The sequence below is a fragment of the Choloepus didactylus genome, chromosome 12 (assembly GCF_015220235.1).
Source record: "Choloepus didactylus isolate mChoDid1 chromosome 12, mChoDid1.pri, whole genome shotgun sequence".
NCBI classification, from domain to species: domain Eukaryota; kingdom Metazoa; phylum Chordata; class Mammalia; order Pilosa; family Megalonychidae; genus Choloepus; species Choloepus didactylus.
In genome coordinates this window covers 86,269,840-86,293,347 of record NC_051318.1, presented here as the reverse complement: position 1 = coordinate 86,293,347, position 23,508 = coordinate 86,269,840, and the positions used below count along the sequence as shown (strand labels likewise).

The window sequence follows — 23,508 nt, the reverse complement described above, 5'->3', positions numbered from 1 at the left end:
AACTTCACCATCTTACTTCTCCCACTCCTTACTCTTCCTCTGCGGGGGTGAGTTGGGGTGGCCTGTCCTTGATAAATCCCCTGCACACAAATCTTTGTCCAAAGTCTATTTCTGCAAAACTAAGATGTGAGTGAATACACAGCTAAGAGAAATATTTTTACTTGGTCTTCTTTCTCCTTTTTCCCCTTCTCTGCTGCCCCTGCCCCCCTTCCTTTCTCCTTCCTCTCTTCCTTCCTCATCCTGGCTCTGCATCCTTCATTGATATTTTCTGGGCCACATACCTTTCACGACCTATGTGATTTTGGGTTGAAATGGTCTTTCAGCACCTTAGCAGTAGGAAGGGTTTCACTGCAGCTGTTTCTTTGGCAGGAAGAGTGCAGCTTCTCTGTTGAGTTCAACCTGAAAAGTGCTTCCCTACTGGGTAGAAGGCATGCACTGTGTAACCCTCCCTGTTTCATACTATTAAATCTCTGCTCTGACTGAGACACCCCTGTGGTTGAAATTTTATTTTCCTAAGTATACATTTTTGTTGAAGTATAACATACACGCAGAAAAGTACCCAGTTTAATGAATGTTGCAAAGTAAACAGACCCGTGTAACTACCTCTCAGGTTAAAAAAAAAAGAGAAAAAGCAACATTGCTAGTGCACTAGAAGTAAGCTTCTAATCACTCTTAAGTTGTTACACCACCTTAAAGGTAACCACTGTCAGACTTGTATTGCTATAGTTTAGTTTGGGTTGGTTCTTGAACTTTATATAAATGGAATCAGGCAGTATGTGCTCTTTGATTGTATGACAATTTTTTAAGCAACATTCATAATCCATGTTACATGTAGCAGTAACTTATTCTGCATGCTACATGGTGATGCCATTATATGAATATACTACCATTTATTTATTTTTCTGTTGATGGATATTTGAGTTGTTTCCAGTTTGTATCTTTGTTGCAAAATAATGCTGCCCTGAGCATTCTTGTGTGTGTCATCTATTAGGCACAAGGACTTGTTTCTCTTAGGCATATACCAAGGAGTGCAAATACTGGATTGGAGAGTATTTGGAATTCCAGCTTTAGGCAGTCCTGTCCAACATTTCTCAAAAAGCTTAAATCAAATTCCACTCCCACCAGCAGATGATGGATTCTCTGGTTATTCCATATCTTGGTCATTGCTTGGTATTGTCTGTCTCAAATTCTACCTTTCTAGTGAATGCAAACGCACTCAACTTCAAATTCAAAGAAAACAAGAACAGTCAATTTGTTCAAGTGTAATAATACAAAGAAAATATGAACAGGATGACAATGAAATGATTTGATACTTGGGGAAAGTAGAGTGGCAGCCTAGAAAGCCCCAACAAACAGACATTTCCTTGGGCAATTCTCCATGGAACTGGAGTTCCATAATTTCATCAGTTTTCCATATTGGAATGAATGAGAGGATACTAATTTAGAAATATCAAAGATCACAAGAAGAATTTGCCAGTGATATAGTTTGGTACTGGATTTTTTTTTCTTTAGGAAAGTGTAATATTGCATATTCAAATATTTAATAGATGTAGGATTATATAGATTTTCTGATTCCTCTTGAGTGCATTTTTTCTTAATTTTTAGTTATTTAGTCTTGTCTCTTGATGTTCCTGGTATTTTCTTTAATTGAATGTTGGACTCAGTGAATACAAATTTTTAGATCTGGATGTTATTTTCTCCAGAGAGCTGAGGCAGATCACCTTGCTCCAATCAGGGATTGCAGTATTTTGAGATTGGATTTCCACCTTTGCAGGGGCTGGTCTATTTCTTATTTAACTTTTTTTTCCCTAGGAACTGGCCCTCATGGGTCTTACTTGAAAGCCTGGGTTGGTTACCAGAGCCCCTTATCAATAATGAGTGACTTCTGATCTCCAATTTTCGTCTCCCTACCTGAAAAAGCTCTTACCTGCTTTTTAGTTTCTTAGCTGCTTGGTTTACTGGATTCTTGCCAATTCAGATTAGGCATTTTCAAATGGCTTAAGGGAAAAGGAAGTATATCCTCACTTCCCTGAGCTTCCCTTTTCATTTAGCTCTGGACTCCACATTCCTGGTTGGTTTGGGAGCCCTGAATATCAATTTTTGTCTCCCCAGACCAAAACAAAGGCTAGATCTCTGAGCCCATGCTTCCTGCCTGGAAACCCTGTCTGTGCCACTAAGAAATTAGCAAATACCTTTAGGAGAAAAAGTGGCTGTGAATTTGGGTTCTGCTCCATGCATGTCCCTTCTCCTAGGGGTCCCAGCATCTTATGTCTTGGTTGCCTGTCTGCACCCTGATGCCCTTCAAAAGCTGTGTTGGTTCATTTTGTATTTTATTCTGCTTTTATAGTTGATCTCAGTGAGTTGATTGGATACAGTCTACTCTGCCATAGTTAGATGCTGAAGGTCTGTCCTTGTAGGTTTTTCTGTTTAAGCACTTCATCTATTTTGAAGCACATACTAGCATTTCCATCTTAAAAGTAAGCTATTCTACTTAACAGAGTGAATATTGTTTGATCTCTGTTCTTCAAACACCAACCTCCCCATGAAAGACTCTTGGATATCTCAGTTCACAAACATAGACTGGAAAGGCCGCCCTTTTATTAAACAAGTGACACTTCCTGTGTTAGGATGACTCACTGTTTTGTGTGTGTGTGTGTGTGTGTGTGTGTGTTTCCTGTTTTGTAAACTCGATTTGGATCGGACCATTTTTTAATTAGGGTGTAAATGATATAGTTGACCTAAAAAGCAAGCAATTTTTCATCAGAACTGATTCTTGAGTCATAATGAGGTGCCTTAAATATATTTGCATTTGTCCTTGTAACTTGTATGCACATGTTGAAGCAAAGTTCTTCCTTTAAAACTCTTGGTTTACCTTTATGTAAACTATTGAACGTAGTTAACATCTTTACATTAATATTCTTCCTACAGATATAAGTTTTGCCTCATTTGTTTTCAGCCTTATTAATATGCTCTTGACTAGATAATGCAAGCATAAAGTAAAAAAAAAAAATCAAAAGCTATAAGACAAATATGGTGAAGAGTAACTCTCACTTTTGTTCCATAGACCCCCTTTATTTCTCTCTCAGGCAAAAATCACTCTTATTAATGTCTAGTGCATCCTTCCAGAAGATATAAATATTTGTAGCATTTTAAAACATTTTATAGAAATTTTAGTATGCTTACACATAGTTATGCTTATACATTGTTCATTACCTTACCTTTTTTTTTCCGACTTCACAATATATCTTGGAGACAGTTTCATATTGGTTCATATGTGCTGCCTTGTTCATTTTAACTGTGGTATAACATTCCATTTTTTATATATTCTGGTTTCATTTAACCAGTACTATTTTCTAGAATGTTTAGATTGTTCATAATAGTTTTTTTAATTATAAATAGTCAATAAGTATTGTCTAATGTGCATTTTTGTATAATGTGTTTTCTTTGAAATAAATTCCTACAGGTTAAATTGTTATATCCATGTGTTCTGTGTATTTACTTTGTTCTTTTTTTTCCCTCTGGAGTCTTTAGTTTCTTAGCGCTGAATTGCCTGATGAATCTGCGTAAGTTCTGAACTTGATAGAGCCTGTATCAAATTTTATTTCAAACACATGTAATCAGGCATCTGTTTTATTGAGGCTTACTTTAAAAACCTAGCAATTCACATGTAACCTAGTATTATTTTTTGCTCAAAGTTCAAATATGCTAAGAAAAATGGTTGCAGAAAAAAAACTTTATTGCATTACTTTATTTTTCTCTTTTGAAGAAAATTTCCTTTTGTAAGCCAATCATATCCAACGAAGTAACCCTGTTATCTTCTAATATATTCTCTAACTACCCAATATTTTCCAGAGCTAGTTCCACACAACCAATACTACTCAATTTTGATCCAAATACAGTTTTATTAGGTAGGCATTGGAGAAAATAATTAGTTAGTGATTGGTAACATGGCTGAAAGGAAAATGGCCCAGCAGATCTGTGCACCTCACCAACAATTGGGGACAATTTATTTCCAATCTCCTTTGGAGACAGAAATCCAATCAAGAAATGCACCTTTGTTTAGAACCTCTGATAGACTTTTAGCTTTCCATTGTACAAGAGCCTGCAGACCAGTGACTGCCTGCTTTTTTTTGTTTTTTGTTTTTTGTTTTCCTGGTGCTAAAAGTGCTATGGTTCTTTAGCAAGTAGAGAGTTACTCGAAGGAAAAAACAAGAAGGGATTCTGCATGGAATCCAGCATTCACTGCTGGGATTTCTCTATCTATCCCATGTAATTCCATTCTCTTCACTTGAATAATAATGAGTCACCATTTGCCTGTGTGCTCGCAGTCCCACAGTGACTCCCAATTTTTTTCATTCACACTTGTGTGAATTTTCATTCATTCATCAAAAAATACAACTTTTATCATGTGGCGAATCTTGCCCAGATTCTCTGCCAGTTGATGTGTGTGTAGTATAATGATTAACAGGAGAGAGAGCTCCTGTCCTCAGGAAGCTACCTTCCAAAGGAAGTCAGAGAGTTAAGCAAAAAAATAAAATATGATTTGATAAGAGCTACTATTGACGAATTCAAGTGTGCTCCACTAATACATAAGTGTCCCTGGGATTTAGAGGAGCCTTCCCAGAGGAATGGAGGGCAATCTTGTTAGTCAAATGAAGAGTTGCATGAAGAGCATGTTCTAAGGAATCTTAATCCTATCACTGCCCTAACGTTTGCACAAAGGTTTGCAGACTTTGTAATGTACAAGAATCTACTGTGTTTTTTCACACTATCAGGGAAACTGTTAAACCAATTATCCAATGTGGTGGACTGATTCAAAACATGCCTGCAAGTCTTCACCAGTATCCATGCTCTTTGCAAATTGATTTTGTTTCCCCATATCTCTTAATTCAGGTCTTGCTTTGGTAACACATTGTGGTGGAAGAAAATGAATGCCAGTTCCAAGCCCCAAACTCAAGAGGCTTTGCCTGCTTCTGCACTTTCAGAACCCTGCCTGCACCATGACATCACGCCTGAGCTCGCTCCCTGGACAGTGAGAGACAACGTGGGGCAGAGCCAGGTCAGCCAGGTTGGCCCAGCCAAGACCCCAGACGTGTGATCGAGCCCAGCTTATATCAACTGAGCCTGGCTCGGAACAGCTCGACCTTAGACCCATGGGAAATAATAAGTGACTATTGTGTTAAGAAACTAAGTTTTAAGACAGTTTGTTATGTATCAATGGCTGACTGAGGTAGACTTCAGAAAATGGCTATGAGGATCAATAAAATAATACACATAAAATATTCTGCCCAAAGTCTTCCACAAAGTAAAACAGTGAGAAATTATTATTGAAGAAAGTTAAAATTTGAGAGTTAGTTTTATTCTCTTGGCTTGGGTGCATGCTGAAAACCCTGGGAAACATTTTCCACTGTCTATTCCATTGTTCTCTAACTGAAAGCCTGCTGACCCACAACTTTCTTAAGAGATTTTCATGATGAAGGTAGTACTAGTAAATAATGAAAATGGTATAATGGTGATTCGCAGCTTGAGATCCATGGTGAGGGCTCTGGGGTGAAAGGACCCACATGGCTCAGAGTTGGAATGGCCACTCCATTTTGCACAACACCCTTCGTGGCTGGAATTTGCTACCATTACCCTCATCCCCACACCTTGGCATTGCCAGTGGAACCAGGCATGGGCATAATAGATAAATCAGCTTCTTACAGGCTTGAAAAATGGTTATAACCACAGTTGTCCTTTTACTGATCAGCCAAGCCATGCCTAGGCCTCCTAGTAGCCATGACTGCACCTCAATTCTATAATGTAAACTATCCTGAACTATTGGAGGACAGGAGGTAGAGCCAAATGCTGCTAAGCAGAAGAGGAATCTGGGGTCTGGGTCCTAGAGCAAGCACCAACATTTGGCTCTAGGCAGTTTCTTTAAGTCTCTATGAATAATTTATAGATAGCATCTGCTGCTATCTTCAGCTCTTTTTGTTTGTTTGTTTTTCTTAACTGTCCAGGTGACCTTTGCTTTGCATCTGTTCACCTTTTACCTTGCTCATATAGGGGCCCTCCTATCTCTACCAGACAAAAATGATGCATCCTTTCTATTCCAAGTTTTGTGTTGGAATAATCTTTACAGTTTCCCTAGAAAACTTATTTTTTTCTTTAGTAGGTGTAATAGCTTTTCATCATCACTTATTTATTCATTAAATACATATTTATTGAATGGTTAATATGTGATAGGTGTTGTACTGTCTTCCTTTGGGTTCCCCCAGAAGCAGAATTCAAGGTAAAGATTGGAGTTTAAGTAGCTTATTCCTAACACACAGGGTGGGTGGAACTTAATCCTATGGTGAAAATCTAGGAATAGGTGTAAAAGCCAAGCCTCAGAATTATTTCATTTAGAGAGTGAGGCAGCTGGGGCATTTATGCGCAGTCCTGAGTCATTGACTGATGCCTGGTGTGGAGGGCAGGGTAGTTTCAATTTTGCATGGGTAAAGTGACTTCCCAAGATTTTGGGAAAAGAGTCCTCAGGCTCAAGACACAGTTATGGGCAACCGGAAGTGTGTGGCAAACACCGAAAAGTACGCGGGATATGTATGGGTGGCACACGACATCTGCTATAACTGAGCAATCTACATAAATTACCTCATTGGATCTTCACGACGATTCTAGGGGGAAAGTGGTATTGACTGTATGTGTACAGAGGGAAACGGAGGTCCTCCTGACATGCACCCCAGTGTCCTTTCCACTAGACCTGTCTGGTCATTCTCATTCTCTGCACACCTCCTCACCCTGCACCCCAGAGTTTAGTTCTTATTTTATATCTTCCTTTAAGTCACTCAATGCTACTGCTTTGTTTAGAAGCTGGGGAAGTCACCAAGGGAAGCTGTAAGTTTGCCTTATAATGTATCAGATGCCTCCTGGCAAAGCCCAGTATTACTTCTGGGATGTCCCTTTTGACTGAAGACACCTTATTATCTTTATAGATCACTTTATTACCTTGAAATTGCTTTGCTCCCTCCCACAACAGGGTCTTTTTATGTGTTGTTCCCTCCTCCGGAATGCTCTTCTTTCCTCTTGCCACCAAGCTGGTTCCTCTGCCTTCTTCCAATCTCACTTTTAGTGTCATTTCCCCCAGCAAAGCCTTCCCTGACCTTCCCAACTACATTAAATTGTAGCATGAGGCACTTCTCCTTTATAACATTTGTCATAGTTACAGCTTAACATTTGTTTCTGTGAGGGTTCCATTAAAGCCTGAAAACCCCGCTGAGATACAAACCAAGGTCTGTGTTTGTTTATCACTGTGTCCTCATCGGCTAACACAGTGCCTGGAATATAGAAGGTCCTCAGTAAATATCACTGAGTATTGATAAATAAATGAATGGGTGCATTTTGGTTACAGATGGAAATCAAAGTGCCCAGGCTGTAATGTTTTGTATTTTTTCTAATAGGAAATAAACCTTGGATCCTGCTTCAGTCTAGACTTAACTGTGGACACAGCTTATGCCCAGCACTTAAAATGCAGCCATTCCAAGGGGCTTCATACCTCACCTGTACCCCCAAATTACCCTTGGGTAGATTAAGATAATTTCGGCAACAAACCCAAGTGAATCTGTAAAAATTTAAAAGCATAGATACTTGGCCTGTTTAGGTTTTTTTTGTTCATAATACTAGAGACACACACAGGGAATCAGCATTATCATAAAGTACATATCAATTAGCAGTAAAATCGAAAGAAAGTTCAGTAGAGAATATCTCTCAACCACTGTCCATCTGAGTAACTAACATGCTCCAGTTTCTGAAATGTTCAGACTTAGGCTTGAAGCTAACATGTTCGTACACTCCTGGTTTACAAGGAGAAATTTTTTCTTACCAAGAGTTGACTGGGCTCATCCTAAGATTGTTTATGCCACTTGTACTTGCTATGGCGTTTGTTTGTTTTAATCAATCATTAATCACTACATAATAAATTATACAATTAATCAGTAAATCATTTGAAACATGAATTCTAAAGGAAAAAGTGCTGTCTCCATAACACTAAGTTCAATGTTTTGAGCACACTCAGTAAAGTCTAAGTGTCTAAATTTTTTGAAAATGCTGAATTAGTTATGGTCAAGATGCTTGTAAAAGATGAGGATATAATCATAGATCTCTATTTGGTTCTTGACCTCAGGATTGTATAACAAATCTCCTTAAGAAACAGAAACTGAGATGATGGAATGTTGTATTTTGGTTCAGCATATGCAAAAATCTTGAGATAGAATTCCAATTAGGAGATGCATATTTCCTTTTCTTCATGTGTAACATGGGAATAATAAGATGTGACAGAGAGTTCTGAAGACTAGACATAGTAATGCTTGTCAAGTGATTTGGCCAGTGGCTGGCCCCTAGCAGGTATTTAGTCTATTTTGTCTTTTCCTGTATGTGGAAGCACTTTGCAAATGCTGGTCTTATACAAATGCCAGTTGTTGTTCTAAGGAGCTGGGGAGGAAGTATCCATGAAGGAAGCCAGGTTTGGAAAGCCTGGAGATCAATCCAAAGAGAGAAATAGTAGGTCTAGGGTCATCTGCAAATGTTCTCCAACATCACAGCTGAAACTGCACAAGGGAAGATGCTGGCTGGGCTGAGGTTGCTACGGGAATAGCTGAGCTGAGCTCAGAACTGAGAAGCTGATGGAAGATGGGCATGATCGGTTCACCAAAGGGAGAAATTAGTCCTGGCCCTGCTGGGCGGATCCTCAGCAAAGGCTATGTGCCAGTTTGAAGCTGTTATGGACCACAGAAGAGCCAGAATCTTTTAATTCAATCTTTTTGGGTGGAATGTTTTGATTGCTTGTTTCCATAGAGTGTGACTCACCCAGCTGTGGGTGAGGACTTTGATTAAATTATTTCTATGAAGGTGTGGACCCTGCCCATGTGGGGTGGGTCTGGATTAGTTAACTGGAGTATTTAAGAGAGTTCAAGAGCTGATACAGCTGCTGATGCTTAGAGATCCTTGAAGATGTGGACAGAAGGCCATTTGGAGATGCTAAGCTAAGAGAAGAAGCCTAGAGTTTGCCTTGGAGAAGCTAAGAAAGGACTCCTGGATGCTTAGAGAGAAAGCCACTGGAATCAGAAGCTGCAAGCAATACAACCCAGGAGCAAAGGACCATCAGACGCCAGCCATTTGCCTCCTCCGCTGACAGAGGTGTTCCTGGCTCCGTCGACCATTCTTAAGTGAAGGTATCCTCTTGTTGATGCCTTAGTTTGGACACTTTTATGACCTTAGGACTGTAAATCTGTAACCAAATAAACCCCTTTTATAAAAGCCAATCCATTCCTGGTGTTTTGCCTAAGTGCAACATTAGCAAACTGAAACAGGCTGTGTTTTAGTTTTCTGGCTGCTTAAATAAATACCGCATGATAGGTTGGCTTAAATGATGGAAATTTATTGGCTCACGGTTGAGGGTAGGAGAGTCCAAAATCAGGCATCATCAAGGCAATACTTTTTTTCCCGAGGACTGTGGTGTGTAGAACTGGCCGTCTGCAATCCTTGGTCCTTGACTTTCCTGTCTCGTGGCAATGCACACGGCAGCTTCTCCTGACTTCTCCGGGTTCTACTGACTTCCAGCTTCTTCCTGTGGCTTTTTCTTTGTGTGTCTGAATTTCATTCTGCTTTTAAAGGACTCCACTCATAGGATTAAAATCCATCCTAATTCAGTTGGGCCACACCTTAACTGAATTAACATCATCAAATGGTCCTATTACAATGGGTTTGCACCACAGGAATGGATTAAGTTTAAGAACACATTTTTTTTTTTCTGGGGTACATCACTCCAAGCCACCACAGGCTATAATTGTGACAGTCTTTTCATGGAAGACAAAGTACAACAAACAGCACTTAATGAAAAAGCAAGGGAGAAGGCTGGCAATACATCAAATGACGACTCTCTAAATCCACATGAGAAGAACTTAAAAAAAAATAGAGTGTGAAAGTAAATTTAACAAATTCCTGTCGGTCAAGAGCTCATTCCTAAGCTCAGATTGCTGACTAGAGAGGTTTCACTTTTTGCAATTCTACTTAGTTCCAGATCCTCGATGGGGAACAGATCTTATCCGCTCTTCCTGCTAAGAGCATTTAAGCACTCAGTGGAAGCAGAACGTTTTGGCATGAACTTCACAAAGTGTAACCTCTGGAGTATGGCAAGCAGCTACGCTGGGGACTATGCATTTGTGCATAGTGCTTATTATGCAACATCCACCATTTAAAAACTGCCGACAGTGTTGTCTCTGCGGAGACTATGGGTTGTGGGCAAAACAGTGACACTTTAATGGCTGTGCCTGGCTTGTCGTTGCAGGGAACAGGTTAAGCTCTGCAAATACATACACAAGAGCAAGTCAGCTGTCTCTGGGAGGAGAAGGGGGGTGATGGTGAGTTCATGAGGCAGACTTTGAACAATTATCTTTATATATCTGGTTAACTTAAAGATTCCTTGAGGACTTCCTTAATGAAATCAAAATTTTAGTAGAAAGTAATGCGAAAAACTGGATGGACCATTTGAAAATGTGTTTAACTGAATTCTTGTTCTTTACTTTTCACATTTTCTTCTTTCCTTTTATCTTGTCACTTTTGCCTCAACAATGAATTCTTCTGCTATATTGTGAGGACTTTTCAAGGGTAAGTGCCATGTTTTACTCAACCATGGACTGTTTCCCTGCAAGATTCCCAGTACACATTGGCCCTTCAATTAGAGAAAACTGAAAAAGAGGAAAAAAATACAAAGCTCTCCTAAGGAGAAAAAACTCAATTAACAGAGGGGTTATGTACAAAATGTATGTTTGTAAATCAGTTGTTTGGAATTGATATCATTCTGGACACTAATCCTTTGTCAATTATATGCTTTGAGAATACTTTTTTCAAGTCTGTCTTCTCTCATTAAAAAAAAAAAATTGCTTGTAGAAATGTTGAAATAGGTTAATTTGGTTCCAAACATGGCACCACGGCACTCAGGGCAACTTTAACCCTTACGTAACTGAAGGGCTGATGGCAGAGATCTACAGTCTGTGTCCTGCAGTTCAGGAGAAAGAAAGAGAGAGAGAAAGGGAGGGAGGGAGGAAGGGATGGAGGAAGGAAGAGAGAGGACATCCCCCCTCCATTTTCAACATCTGGTCAGAACTTAAATAAGATTTTTGAGTAGATGAAATATATTTGGTTACTTTTCAGTATTTAGTTTGCCTTATTTCCCATTACTTTCATTTTTCACATTCTGAAATTACCTATTTCTAGACATCCGTCCCATCATTACCCCCCAGGCCAGAGAAGCTCTCTTGGTGCAGAAAGGAGAAGGATGCTCAGTTCAGTCATACTAGGTGTGTTTGCCTGTTTAACACAGACACCTTCTCAACCTTACTGAGTCTCTGATTGATGGAATTTCAAGTCGTGAGGTCAAGTGGAAATACTGTGTGTGTGTGTGCATGAGGATGATTTGGATCAGAGGGATACAAGACATAGTCAAGCCAGCACTGCCTAGAATACTGTCCTAAAATTCATTTTTGAGGTGCTTTTGATTTTTAATATTCTATTTATTCATTAATAAATTAATTTAACAAACATTTAAGCACTCAGATAATGTTTGTTCAAAATATTTACCTTCCCACTTCAAATTCTGAAACTACAGTCTCTGTAAATGCAGCTTTTTATTTTTTTCCATAGCAGTTTCCAAAGGGGAAGGAATTGAGTGTCTGATAGTGGGAAAGCTGGCATTGGTAGCCATTTTTAGGTATATGTGAGTAACTTCTAGGGGAAGTTGGGGACTACTTGTAACATTGGTTTTAGAAAAAAAAATTCCACTTCTGAATCCATAATTAAAGTAACCAGATCTGAGAAATGCTACTGCAGGACAAAAGGGACAAAGCAAAGGTGGTTATTAGTAGATAGGCAGGTGATGCACAATAGAGGATGCATGAATCAGATGTGGGGATTTTATCCTAAGACAGGAGGTGGTGCAGGAGAGACGAGCTGAACAGGGCCAAACAGAAGAGGAAGCTGTGACATTTTACAGGCAAGATTAAGAAAAAAAAAATAAAAATGAAGAATTATAACTTCAAAACCAAATTTGACTCATTTAACAGAACAGTAATGTGTGTGTGTTTGTGTAAGTGTATGTATGTGTGTGTGTGAGAGAGAGAGAGAGAGGAAGAGAGAGAGAGAAGAGGTGGGAGGAGAGGTTTTTATTTAAATTTCTTTCCTCTGGAAATTGGCTTAAACCCATACTGTAAAAAGTAATAGCATATAGTCTAGCAGTTCTCAGTGTGGTCTGTGGACGCCTGGATGTTCCTGGATGTATCCATGAGGTCAAAACTATTTTCATAATAATACTTAGATGTAATTTCATATGTTGACATTTACATTGATGATGTGAAGGCAGTGATGATTTAAACTGATGGCACCTTACTAGAAATCAGGGCAGTGGCAATAGACAGTACTAGGGATTATTCTCTTCATAGTCACGCATTTGCAGTAAAACAAGCAAATGAAAACTGTTTTACTTAAAAATGCCCCTGAAGGAACTCCAAATAGTCAAAACAATCTGGTAAAAGAATGGTGTTGGAGGACTCACATATCCTGATTTCAAATTATTTTACAAAGCAATAGTAATCAAAATAGCATGGTACTGGCACAAAGATAGACAAGTAGATCAGTTGAACAGAAATTGAAAGTTCAAAAATATATCCATATATCCAACCGATTTTTGACAAGTGTACTGTACTAAGTACATGCAGTGGGGAAAGACTATTTAACAAATGGTGTTGGGAAAACTGGATATTCACAGGCAGAAGAATGAAGTTTGATCCCTACCTCACACTGTGTACAAAAGTAAACACAAAATGGATCAAGAACCTAAATAAAGAGCTAAAACTATAAAACTCTTGGGAGATAGCAAAGGGTCAAATCTTGACATGGGAATCAGCAATGGATTCTTTGGTATGACACAAAAACCACAAGCAACAAAAGAAATAATAGATAAATTTGATTTCATCAAAATTAAAAACCTTTGTGCATCAAAGGAAATTATCAAGAAAGTGAAAAGACAACCTAGACAATTGGGCAGAACATTTGCAAACCGTATGTTGGATAAGAGTTTAATATCCAGAATATATAAAGAACTTTTACAATGCAACAAGAAGATAAACAACACAATTAAAAAGTGGATAAAGGACTTCAATAGACATTTCTCCAAAGGACATACAAATGGCTAATAAACGTATGCTCAACATTATTAGCCATTAGGGAAATGAAAATTAAAACAACAGTTGAATACCACTTCATACCCACTAGGATGGCTAATATTTTAAAAATGGAAATTAACAAGTGTTGAAGAGGATGCAGATAAAAAGAAGTCTAGTGCATTGTTGGTGGGAATATAAAATAGTGCAGCCACTGTGGAAAGCAGTGTGACAGCTCCTCAAAAAACTGAATATATAATAATTGTTTGACCTGACAATCCCATTTCTAGGTGTATACACAAAGAAAGTGAAAACAAGGTCACAAATAGATACTTGTACACAAATGTTTATAGCAGCATTATTCACAATAGCCAAAAGCTGGAAACAACCCAACTGTCCATTGATAAATGAATGGATAAAACAGAATAAATGAATGGATATACAAAATGCTTGCACACAATAGAATATACTCAGCCATAAGAAAAAATGAAGTTATGAGACATGCTGCAACATGGAAGAACCTTGATAACATTATGCCCAGTGAAATAAGCAAGGCAGATAAAGGCACATATTGTATCATATCACTTATGAGCGATGACTAGAGAAAGCAGAGATAAAAATCAGATTCCATGTTACAGGGGAATGGGTGAAGGGAAGGAGGGTGGAGTGTTCTTTTTTAAAGTAAAAGAAAGTAATATTAAAAAAAGAAGAAGAATGGGAAAAATGTCCTTTGAAGAGGGAATCAAATTTATTAAATTTATTAAATTCTTTTTTAATTAGAGAAGTTAAGGGTTTATGGAAAAATCATACAGAAAATACAGAGTTCCCATACATCCCTTATTAACATCTGGCATTAGTGTTGTATATTTGTTACAATTGTCTTAGGAATATTATTTTAATTGTACTATTTACTATAGTCCATGGGTTACATTAGGGTTCCCTGTTTGTGTTGTACTGTCCTATGAACTTTTTTAGAAATTTTAATTCTAGTAACATATATATGACTTAAAACTTCCCCTTTAGCCACATCCAAATATATAATCCAGTGCTGTTAATTACATTCACAATATTGTGTAACAACCACCACCATACATGAACAAAACTTTTCCGTCACCCCAAATAGAAACTCTACAATGTCAGCATTCTCTCTGTATTCCCTACCTGCACTCCGGCCCCTGGAAACCTATTAAATCTTGACCCTTGAACATGTGTTTTTAATATTCTGTGTGATAAAATGACAAGTTGGCTGAAAATACATCTGCCTACTGGACTACACTGGTTGTCTTGAGAATAACTATTCATGGCATTGCTTGTGTTGCAAGCTGAATTAGTTGCTTTTTTCCTTTGTGGAACACCATTTATACTTGAAAGAAGAACGACTGGCAGACAAATTATGGTTCTTCAGCCTTGCATTTGGCTGACATTTCCTCAAAAATGAATGAGCTGTGCCTATCATGTCAAGAAAAACAACTCATAGTGTTTGTTGCCAATGATAGAACGGAGCTTTCAAGGAAAAATTAGAATTTTGGGAAATGTAGATCTACCACCCTGAGCTTGATAATTTTCCAATAGTTAAGGCTTTTCTTATGAGATTGGTAGTGCTATTAATGGATGTGACTTTTTGATATTGTACACTTTTTCAGATGACCAATGAATGATGTTACAAAGTCACACATTGGTAAAAATCCTTTCAAATTAGAAGAGGGACAATGGATTTTAATGTAATAGTATTAAAAAGTTCATGGATAGGGTTTCATATTCCCCATTGCAACTAATCTTTAAGGAACAACCATTTGTTGACTATCAGCTCTGGAAAGGAAGGTGTCTTAGTTTGCTAATGCTGGAGAATGCAAAACACCAGAGATGGATAGGCTTTTATAAAACGGGGGTTTATTTCACTAAACAATTAGTCTTAAGGCCACAAAGCATCCAAGGTAACACCTCAGCAATCGGGTACCTTCACCGGAGGACGGCCAGTGGTATCCGGAAAACCTCTGTTAGCTAGGAAGGCAGCTGGCATCTGCTCCAAAGCTCTGGCCTCAAAACGGCTTTCTCCCAGGACATTCCTCTCTAGCAAGCTTGCTTCTCTTCAAAACATCACTCCCAGCTGCACTCTCTTTCTTCCCCCCAAGTCAGCTCATTTATATAGCTCCACCGATCAAGGCCCACCCCGAATGGGTGGGACCACGCCTCCATGGGAACATCTCATCAAAATTATCTCCCACAGCTGGGTGGGGCACACTCCAAGAAAATCTAACCAGCACCAAAACGTCTGCCCCACACAAGACCACAAAGACAATGGCATTTGGGGGACACAATACATTCAAACTGGCACATTCCACCCCCTGGAACCTAAAATGACATTATCTTTCCAAATACAAAATACATTCATTTCATCACAACATCACAAAAACTTAAATCATTTCAGTAACAAAAGTTAAGTACAAAATCCCATCAAAATCAATTTAGACGTGGTCAGTCCTAAGGCATAATTTTCCTTTAGCTGTGGATCTGTGAACCTAGAACAAGTTATGTGCTTCCAATATACAAAGGAGGGACATTCATAGGATAAACATTCCCATTGCCTAAGGAGAAAGAGTAAGGAAAACAGGGTTAACAGGACCAAAACAGTTCCTAAAACCTGCAGGACAAACTCCATTAGATTTCAAAGTCTGAGAGTCATTTACAGAACGACGTTGCATCCTTGGGGCTTGAGAGAGCGGGAGCCTAACCCTTCCTAAGGGCCTTTTCGGCAGCCCTTTCCTCTCCAAACACTTAGGTGAGTGCTCCAATATATCCACACATTGGGGAGACCACCTTCTTGGCCCCACCCTCCTCAAACATCGGGGCAGCTCCCGGATTCCCTTCCATCTCCGGGGCACACGCTCAACCCCTTCAGAACAGCGTGGTGGCAGCCAGGCTCTCCCCAATTCCCTGGGAATGTGCTCCACCCTCTTTGGGGCTTGGGGTGGCAGGACATTTCCTGAGCAACGAGGCAGAAGGCCCGCCCTCGACCTCCAGGGCAAACTCACCCTTTCCCTGCATGTGGGCTGCTCCGCTCTCCCAGCCCGAGACCTCCTGACTCCAGACCTCAACCTCCACGGCTCTGTCTTTGAAGAAATTTTTCCTTTAATTTTTTCCTTGTCTGTCTCCTCCAGTCAATACATTCAAACTGGCACAGAAGGGAAGTAACTGGATCACAGAAGAGTGTAAAGGGGGATTTATCTCTGCAATATTTTATTTCTAAAAAAATAATATTTTTCTGTTAATTCTGTTTAATTTGACATTAATAATGACACATGGACATTCTTTTAGTTATTTCCTTATTTTTTATTTTCAACTTTTAATTTATTTGCTTAACCTTGTAAATCTGAATTTTATAGAGGAGCATAATTGACTAACATTTAAAAATTGCTGATACATTTTAACTATCTTAAATGGTTTGCCTTTCAGTTTGCTTCTTTTTTCCTTTTTTTCTTTTCCTTTCTTCTGTTTGATTGATAAAATGTTTCTTGATCCTTTATTTTCCTTGTTGGCTTGAATATATAGATTCTGTTGCTATTTTCTTAGTGATCACTGTTACATTTTTAACATAAATGTTTAATTTTTGTTCACACAATGACTAAAAGTACTTATCATTTCTCTCCTCCTGCAAAAATAAGACAAAGAACTTAGCATTTCCAAATCTTTGTCAGTCACAATTATATTTTCAACATTTCAAACCAACAAAATATCACAATAATAATGTTTAAATAACAGTTGATAGATGTTGCAACATTTCAAGCTAACTTATTTACTTTCCATTGCTTCTTTCCTCCATGTCTTTCCTTCTATAGTAATTTTTTTCTCACTGTGTACTAAGAATACTTTCATTCCCTTCATAATCCTTTCACTAGGTTCATCCCCATCCCATCTAGGAGAACTTTTGTTTGTTTGTGCCTACTTTAATCTGTTGTGTATTTCTTTTCGCAAAAACAAGTGTGTGTCCATGTGTATGTATACATAATTTCCTATTTATCTAACTCAAACACCTCATACTGTCTGTATTCTTTGTGCTTTATTCACTTAATCACACACCCTCTAAATCATTCCATATCAGTTCATAGAGCACTTTCTCAATTTTTCTTAATAGCCTCATGTTATTCCATTCTACAGATGAACCTTACTTTATTCAACTAGTTTCATATCGATAGGCATTTAGGTTGCTTCTAATATTTTGATGTGACAAAAAACTCCCACCCTGAATAAGTGTGTGCAAGTATTATTTTGGTTTATTGAGGGGTATCCTCAGGGTGATTTACTAGTAGTAGGATTGCTGGGTTAAAGTATACATGCATATTTAATGGCTTTCTTACTTTTTATCAACCTATTTCACAACATCATGTTTCTTGAATCTGAGGATTCATATTTTTATTTTATTCTTTAAAATTCTCTGCCATTATTTCTTCAAATACTGATTCAGTTTATTCTTGAATTCATAGTTTGTTGGAGTTTACCAATATCTTAACAGATTTTCTTTCAAATTTTTTAGTTTCATCGCTCTGAACTGTATTTAAGTAAATATCTTGGGAGTGTCTTCTAATTCAATAACCCTCTTACAATTATGTCCATTCCATAATACACTGCTACTATGCATACAATTATTCTATATCATCTATTATAATTTTTTCTCCAGTGGCAATAGTTTTTCATTTTCAAAATTTCTAATTGACATCTTTCTTTCCATCTGTCACTGTTTGATTCATATCTGCCTCTTTTTGTTCATAACCTCTTGTCCTTTTTAAGAATTCTCTGTCTTTAACTCTTTCAGGTTCTTGAAAATACGTCTTTTAAAGTTATTTACAAGTTCCTCTTACCAATTTCATTTCCTAAAGCATAAATTCTTCCATTTGGTAAATGCTTTGGTTATCTTCCTTGAAGTTAACTTTCTTCCTGTTTTAAAAATTATCTGTTATAAGCTTTTCCTGTTTGCTAATGCTGCTGTCATGCAAAACACCAGATATGGATTGGCTTTTATAAAGAGGGTTTATTTGGTTACAAAGTTACAGTCTTAAGGTCATAAAAGTGTCCAACCTAAGGCATCAACAGTAGGGTATCTTCACAGAAGAATGGCCAATGGCATCTGGAACACCTCTGTTGTCTGGGAAGGCACGTGGCTGGCATCTTCGTCCTTTGCTCCCAGGTTGTGTTTCAAAATGGCTTTCTCCAAAATGTCTCTCTTAGCTGCAGCTGCTCCAAGGTCCTTCTGTCTGCGAACTCTTTTATAGGACTCCAGTGGTTAAATCAAGACCCTCCCTGAATGGGCGGGGTCCATATCTCCATGGAAATAATCCAATCAAAGGTATTACCCACAGTTGGGTGGGTCACATCTCCATGGAAACATCCAATTAAAAGGTCACATCCCAATCAAAAAGATTAATCAATCTGCCCCCACAAGATTGCATCAAAGAATATGGCTTTTTCTGGGGGACATAATAGATACAAAACCGGCATATAAATTAATCCTTATTAGAGTTTTACTGTTATGTGCCTCCTCCCACTCTTCATTGTTAGACATTTCTGAGTTTGCATCACTCAAGTCTTTGGTTTTCTAGTCCCAAACTGTCATATATTGCAAGTTGGAGGCTTTCACCTTGTTAGGATACTACAGAACCTATCTCTACACCAGCCCACAGGGAATTACTCAACCTTTTTAGGATTCCCTCTTGTCCATCTATAGAATGTGAATAATAATAGTATACAACTCACAGGACTGCTGTCAAGAGTCAAACTGTTAATGTACCCAGAGAACTTAGAGCAGTGCCTTCAAGTAGGGGATACTACATAAGCGTTAGCATAACCATGCCATGTATTATTATGACAATGCCTGGTGGATTGCTGGCATACAGCGGATGTTTTCCAGGTGGGCAATGTGGTGGTTATTATGATTCCTTGGACTTCTGGCATCCTTCTAGCTCCCAGGTCATGTCACTGTGCCTTTTAGAATTCCTATTATCACATACTCTCTCTGTTCCTCAATGAATTATTCCTGATTAGACAGATGAGGTGGTTTCAGGGGACTCACCCTAGGATATTATTCTCTTCCATAAGTGAATTCCTGGCTCCAGGAATGGGACAATATTCTTAACTGTACTGAATCAAAAATCCCTTGCCCTGTGAGCCAGCGTAAATCAGGAGCCATTGATCAGCTGGTGAATGAAGCAAATGAAGGGCAGGCTATGGGAGTTGGAGGCAGATTCTCTTTGGCTTTGTACATCTTGAAGTAGTGACTTAGTGCCTATTGTATAATTAGAATGCAATATAAGTTTCCTTCGATGCAAGTAGTAGGAATTGAAAAATAAAAGTCCAGAACCAAATACCTTGATTTTGGCCTCAAATACCAAATTGTGGCCTTGCTAAAATTGTTAGGCTGAGGGAAAACAAAAATAAAAGCAAAACACTGATGGAACATCAGGGTTACTATTAAGACACTGAGCTTTGGAACTAGTCTTCTGGGGTTCAAATTCAATGCTTCTACTTATCAGAGAGATTGTTCATTTCTCTGCCTCTATTTTCTCACCAGTAAAATGGAAATGGTAATAATACGGTTATTTTGCGGTAAAATACATGAAGCACTTGGAAAAGTGTCCAAGAAAAAGCAGATATTCAACAGATATTAACTACAATCTTGCCATGATTATTGGGCCAAAGGAGAGCCTTGTGAAAAATGTAGTGCTCCAAAGAGGAATTCTGGAGATAATGTTTTCATTTCCCGGAAACATAAGCTGTCACGTTAGTTCGGGGAAGTCTGGGGAGTACTGGACTGGAGCTGGCCGTGGGCATTCTTGCTTTCTGATCTAAGTGCATGAGGCAGATCTTCTCCAATCACAGGGCGGTCAGTGGGGCAGGGGAGCTTTCACTTGTGCTGCTCACTTCTGGCAACCTCTGGAATTTTCTTCTTCCATCTGTACTTTCTTTCCTTTCCTGGGGTTGGCTCTCAAGATCTCAAGCCTGAAACCCCTTGTGTGCTGAACCAACGTTTCTTTTTCCCAAATCATAAAAACAATCATGACCCAGAAATACCAGATGATGTGAGGGAAAGTGGAACTACTGAAATCAGTGGCAAATGGGAAAATTGAAAAAGATACAGAAGGAGAAGTTGCTGCCCAAATCCTTTGAGGACAAGTCACATATCTCCTTCCCCCTGATGACAAGATCACTTCTCAATTCTTTAAACTTATGGCCTGGAAAAAGTTGTCAAATATTTATAAATGCCAATTTCTATGCAAGCAAAACCCTTCTGCTGAATATATCTGATAGACAGTAAATTTTAATATATAATTTACATATCTCCAAGGGAAAGTTGAATTATCTTAGGGTACTGTATTTTTGGTATTCTAAAGTTTTCAGCATCAGAATTTAATTTGGCTTGTTCAATAGTCAGTTTGCTTTCCAACTGGAGGGCATAACAGAGATTATGTATTAATCAGTATGACAACATTGTATGTGAAGAAGTATCATGGTGAAGAATGCATGAGAGGATTTAGGCTTTAATAATTCCCTAATTCGTGGTTTCAAATTCCAAGATGCTAAAAACATCAAGTACTTTCCATGACACAGGTCCAACACCCTCATTCAAATGTAAGTAAGCAAATGTATTCTATGGCCAAATGAAAATGCTTTTGGATTGCCCACTCAGAGTTGACCAAGCTTTTCACACTTTCCTTGATAATACTATTGAAATAAAATACCCTCCTTCTAAATAAATACTCTAAATCCCAGATTGTGTTTCCAGAATTAAGTAACCGAAAAGACACCCAAACAGATTTTAAAAATGCATCTAATAATTGCCAAAGGTTCATTCTGAAAAATCGGAGTTAACGTTTCTTATTCAAGAGGGAGAACCAAAACATTTTGGCACCTTTTGCTTTAGTTCGCCAACTGGAGAACCTGATGTCTTTGCCAAAGAAAGATGCAAATATGTGCTTGACTGAATAAGACAAAAACTTTTTTGCTGAGATAAGGGTTTTCTTCCCATTTCTAACTTCATTCATTTCATGGTTACTGAAGCAAGCCTAAGTAAGACCCCCATGACTTTCAATGAGACAGTAATGCCCTCCTAAATGAAATTTCTTAGGGCTGCAAGTTCCCTGTGAGTTCAAGATGCAGCATTTATAGGGGGACCCTCTATCATTTTTTGATGCGTGTGCATTTTAGGGGTGGGGGATGTTTGGACATGGATACCTGCAGAGGGAGACTCATGGCGACAGATGAGAAAAATCCGTCCTGTCAAAATGGCATGTGCTGCTGCTTTATCACCATGATTGTGCCCAGGCTTTACTTTAGAGCATCCTGCATCTTAAATTGAAAGTCAAATATCATTTGCCACTAGAAGCATGAAGTAAGTGACTAAAGGGCTGCCAGCCAGGTCCAGCATGAAAAACTGGTATCTCTGTGACATGAGGCTGGCCAGGTGAGTCACTGGGCTGAGGACTTGTGAGAGGATTAGACTGGGTGAGTCTGGGTGGGTGGAAGGGCCACATATTTTGGATTGGATCCTAATGGTGTGATGGCTAAAACCAGGCAGGCATTTTCTCCTTGTTGGAGAAGAGCAGCCTATTTTAAGTCCTATGCTGGTGTGCAAACTTCAGGTGAATATAATGTAAAATCAAGCGGTGCTGCTGAAGTGAAATAAGGTCTGCTTTGGGGGAGAACCCGTTGGGAGGGAAGCAAAAAATAATATTTACTGAGTGCTAATCTGTGCCTGGGACTGTGAAAGGCACTTTGCATATATTTTCTAATTTAATACTCACAATAGATTTTATTACCCACATTTTACAAATGAGGAAACTGAAGCTCTGAGGAAATGAGCAACTCATAGAAGGTCACATATTTAAGACAAAGTGAGGAAATTAACTTTCATGGAGCATCCACTAGGCAGCACCACGTTGTGTTCTGTGCCTGGTGCCTGCGTATTTGATATCTCAGCTTGGTTCTTACCACGTCCCTTAGAAGCAGGTATTAGTGTCATATTTTACAGGTGAAACTACGGAGTCTCAGAGAAGACAAACTAACGCAAGGTGAAGGAAGCCAGCTAGTGGCAGAATTAGACTTTGAACCCAACTTGGCCTGTTGCATAAATCCATGGACCTTCCGCTCCCATCTCATGTTCAAGAAGGTGGTGCATACCCTGGGAGATGGACTGATTTCATGAGACTTTCCTGGGATCTCTATTTTCTCTTAGAAAATGACTCACTACTGGTCCCTTTCTGTCCTTCCTTTAGGACTGCCTCACCACATAGGCTCACCCTGTTGCATCACACTTTCAGTAGTATGTGCAACCTGACCCTAATACAGATGGCAGTGAAACATACTACAATAGCCAACTCTATTAACTTTTCCCTCAGGTCACCTTGAAGGTCAGGCTGAAGTACTGTCCTGCAAACTTTTGCTCACTCACTGACCTCTTCAGACTCTTCTGGCATCCCACGAATTGAGAAGGCAAGTAGCCACCCCATTCACATATTTAATGTTTGAAGAGAGAATTTTCTGGTCATCATGGCCAATGCTGAAGAGACAAGATGTGTAGCTGCCCTGGTCCCACGTAAGTCATTTGAAAGGCTTGGTTATGTGTTGGTAAGGATGAGCGAATTTTATTTGTGTGCCTTGCAGGAAGCCATCTGGAAATGTTGCACATAAGCATAAATCTTCTCTAATTTTGGAAGCATCTTAGTGGGATTTGTCCTAGTGCTGAGAACTACAGGTTTATGCCTCACTTATGGTTGCTGATAATTCAGCAGGGTCTTTGCTAGGAGTCATTTAGAATGTATCTAACGACAAGTGCAGAGCACACACACACAAAAAAGAGCCGAAACAGGTGAACTGCATCATTGGTTGTCCCTTGGGTTTGAGAATGACTTTTCACTGTGTTTTTACCAACTTGAGCTTCAGCTCCAAAGAAGGACTCGGCATGTCTGTCAGCCCTTGGAGAGGCAGCTTAGGAAGCAGAAAACCCCAGGCTTTAGAGTCAGAGAACTCTGGGTTCAACTTAGATTTCTTTATCTTCTGGATTGATTGAATTTGAATAGCCTAATAGCTTCTCTGAGATACTCTTTCCTTATCTGTAGAGATATATCATTAACCCAATCTCAGAGTTTAAGAATCAAATGTGGATACAGCTAGGAAAAGATTCAACACATATTAGAAGCTTGAAGAAAGCATCTGTTGTTTGATGAAAGCTTCCCTTGCTTACCTGTGTGACCTTAGGCAAATTACTTAACTTTTCTGAGGTTTAGGTTTCTATCCTAGATAATTGGGAAAATAATCTGTATAAAGA

The 23,508-nt window shown here is 38.8% G+C and overlaps 1 long non-coding RNA gene across 8 annotated transcripts in view; it reads left to right on the top strand.

Annotated features, from left to right (window-relative positions):
- The window catches only part of LOC119506949, a 233,622-nt gene that overhangs the window by 98,544 nt on the left and 111,570 nt on the right, over positions 1-23,508 (top strand). For all 8 annotated transcript variants that reach the window (XR_005211074.1, XR_005211076.1, XR_005211075.1 and 5 more), the window contains one exon: positions 4,894-5,059. This is a non-coding gene — a long non-coding RNA (uncharacterized LOC119506949). The remainder of the gene's footprint in view (positions 1-4,893; positions 5,060-23,508) is intronic.